We start from the raw sequence: 2,933 nt of genomic DNA, 5'->3' as shown, positions 1-2,933 counted from the left end.
GGCCTTAGGTATTGACTTAGATATCGAAAAACGGTATAGGATTGTATAATTCTTTGGGGAGGAACAGAACTCTTACCAGAACACCTTGAACTTTTAATGAAAAATTTCCTAATGATTTTACAATATTCAAAACGCTGTAACCTAGATCAATACAGAGCTCACCAATGAATTTCTCATTGAAATTCACTTCAGGAATTACAAGGTCCAAAGGTCAAGGTCAAAATGAAAATCGTGATTAGATTTTTCGTTGAAATTTATTTCACGAAAGACCTTCACTTTTTTGAAAAATATTTTACCTGAGGAAATATCAAACCGTCCCGGGACTTGTCAGACACCCTGTGTAAAGCTTCTTCGTGAAGAAATTTTTTTGCTCTGTTTTGCACGCGAAACTTACTTTATTTTTCAGAAATATAATAAAATAAAGTTAAGGGTGGATACCCCTTATAAATTAATTTATCGTGAGAATGCAAAAACATTTGAACTTTATTTTATTATCGCGTGCAATACATTTTTTAACCAGAATTTTTGAGTTAAAATTATGCCCATTTGTAAATTTTTGTTACAGTACAACTCCGATAACTTTCCAACTGCTGGGCTGTCGGGGCGGGAAATTCCAGGAATTTCGGACTTATTGGATGCCCCCTCTAGTAGCACGATATTAAATGCGCTCATGCGTAAATCATGGGCGTAAATCCTGAGAAAAGTAGCACACGTAGTGGGAGAACCACAATTAGTGTGCGTGCCGTACGTGTGATGATGTTTTAAGGGGAGTGTATACTTATCGGACTGCAAGTTATTGGATTGGTACTGTATGATTAAAAATTATTGTATATAAAAAATTTGTTTGAGCACATTGATAAAATTACATTTTTCATCTCTCACTGTGAGGATATTATTCGCGTTGGTTTGATTGTGAAAGATTCTGTTATTATATGTGAAACAATTTAATGGGTGTTTGGTACCACACTATTCGGGGGTGGGTTCACTCCCTTAAAACCATTTTGGGCACGTAAGAAAAAAGACGTGTCGTTAGATCATACGACGTTTTCACGATATCGTAAAGACAATTTAACGACATGGGCATAGTTAAACGTTCATTTAAAAATCCTTTGCAAATGTAGTCTTTCGGAATATGATTTATTGATATAATCATTAACATACATAAATTGTGTACATCAAATATTGGCTAAAACGTGGTTATAATTGTATTCAACTTACTAGCATTAACATATCAGGAAATTATTATTATTATTTATTGTGAAAAAAGTATTGCTTATTTCTATTTGGGGTTTAGGGATTTTGAACAGATAAATACCTGTCATACTTTAGTAACGCAATTTTTAATTTCCTCGAAAGAGAATACTTCTTACTCATGCACAATATTGTCTTCTTATTCAGTATCCTGACGTCTCGAGAGCAAGTTTATCTTTCTGTAAAAATGGAGATATTTGATAAAAAATCACAAATTGAGACCGATTTTAAAAACTGAACCAATAAATAATCTCGGGAGTAGCTGCATTTTGTATGTTGTCCTTTATGTACCCTTTTTCAGAAATGTGACATCTCGCGTATGTAGCTTTTCTTTTTTTCCGAAGAAAAAATTGAATTTGGTACCGATATCCACCGCTTTGTATGTTAATACCATTTACAATCAGAACTCCCACATTATTACCTCAAACTAAGAGAATACTCCATTTAAAACTCATTTTTAACTTTAACAAGTTTATTGCAATACAGAATTTTAAAGCATTTTTTGATTGTACTATTTAATCCCACAAAATACAAAATAAAAGAGAAAAATACATTCGATACACTATATGTAGGCATTGCAATAAACTCACATTCAATGTATCAACTTTTATAAAAATTCAAGAGCAATGATTTGCACAGTTTTTTTAAAATCAGCTTAGAACTTACAAACAAATTGTCAAATTTTCAGGAGATTAGGATCTTTCAACATACCTATTTAAAGTTATGGCGCTTATACATTTCCTTAATTTATTATTCTAAAGTATAACAGAATAATATAATAACTATTCACATTTTTAAATTGTTTGAATATTGATAACATCATCTTCCTGTCATAAAAACATATGATTTTTCAGCGCTGGATATAAGTAAACATTTACTTTTCGTCCGAGTATTAAAATAAAAATATTAAATTTCAAATTGGTTGCCTTGAAACACCTTCTTAAAAACGTATCTGCAATACTGAATTCTGGACCGTACGTCACGTGGCACGCGCCACGAACGACCAAGACGCTTAGGTGAGTAAAGCTGGAAGTACCACTTTGACCAAAGGACGTCAGACCTATGCCATAATTGAGGGCAAAACTGAGTACATCAGAATTGAAGGCTCATTGACCTCTCTTACATGACCCACGGCGCAATTATGCAAAAACAACGCCTATCATAAAAAAACTACCCTGAATATTAAATATGCAATAATCTGAAGATTGAGTATATCAGAATTAAAGGCTCAGTAAAGGCTCTTGTATGACCTACAGCGCAATTTTTCAAAACCAACCTCTATCATAAATAAACTACCCTAACAATTTAATATGCACTAATCTAAAAATTGAGTACAGCAGAATTGAAGGTTCATTTTAGCCTCTTCAACGACCCCAAAATCAATTTTCCAAAACCCTCTCTTAATATTAAAAAAAACCCCTTACTTAAAAGTATTGATAAAGTACACTAAATCTACACTCTTCATAAAACTGAGTATATCAGAATTAAAGGCTTATTAAAGGCTCTTGTATGACCCGCGGCGGAATTTTTTAAATCAACCCTTATCATAAATAAACTACCCTAAAAATTTACTATGCACTAATATTACGAGGGTAGTTCAATAAGTCCTTAGAATGACCAACATATGGCGCGCGAATCGCTCCAAATCATCTGTTTTCAGTCAGCACCACTCCCGACTAGAT

The 2,933-nt window shown here is 33.0% G+C and overlaps 1 long non-coding RNA gene across 1 annotated transcript in view; it reads left to right on the top strand.

The window, feature by feature from the left end:
* The first annotated feature begins 691 nt into the window (after positions 1-691).
* Positions 692-2,933, top strand: part of LOC117169179 — a 51,267-nt gene continuing 49,025 nt past the window's right edge. The window contains exon 1 of the long non-coding RNA XR_004466623.1: positions 692-804. This is a non-coding gene — a long non-coding RNA (uncharacterized LOC117169179). The remainder of the gene's footprint in view (positions 805-2,933) is intronic.

This window comes from Belonocnema kinseyi, chromosome 3 (genome assembly GCF_010883055.1).
Source record: "Belonocnema kinseyi isolate 2016_QV_RU_SX_M_011 chromosome 3, B_treatae_v1, whole genome shotgun sequence".
In the NCBI taxonomy this organism is placed as follows: domain Eukaryota; kingdom Metazoa; phylum Arthropoda; class Insecta; order Hymenoptera; family Cynipidae; genus Belonocnema; species Belonocnema kinseyi.
This window is presented reverse-complemented; position numbering and strand designations above follow the sequence as displayed.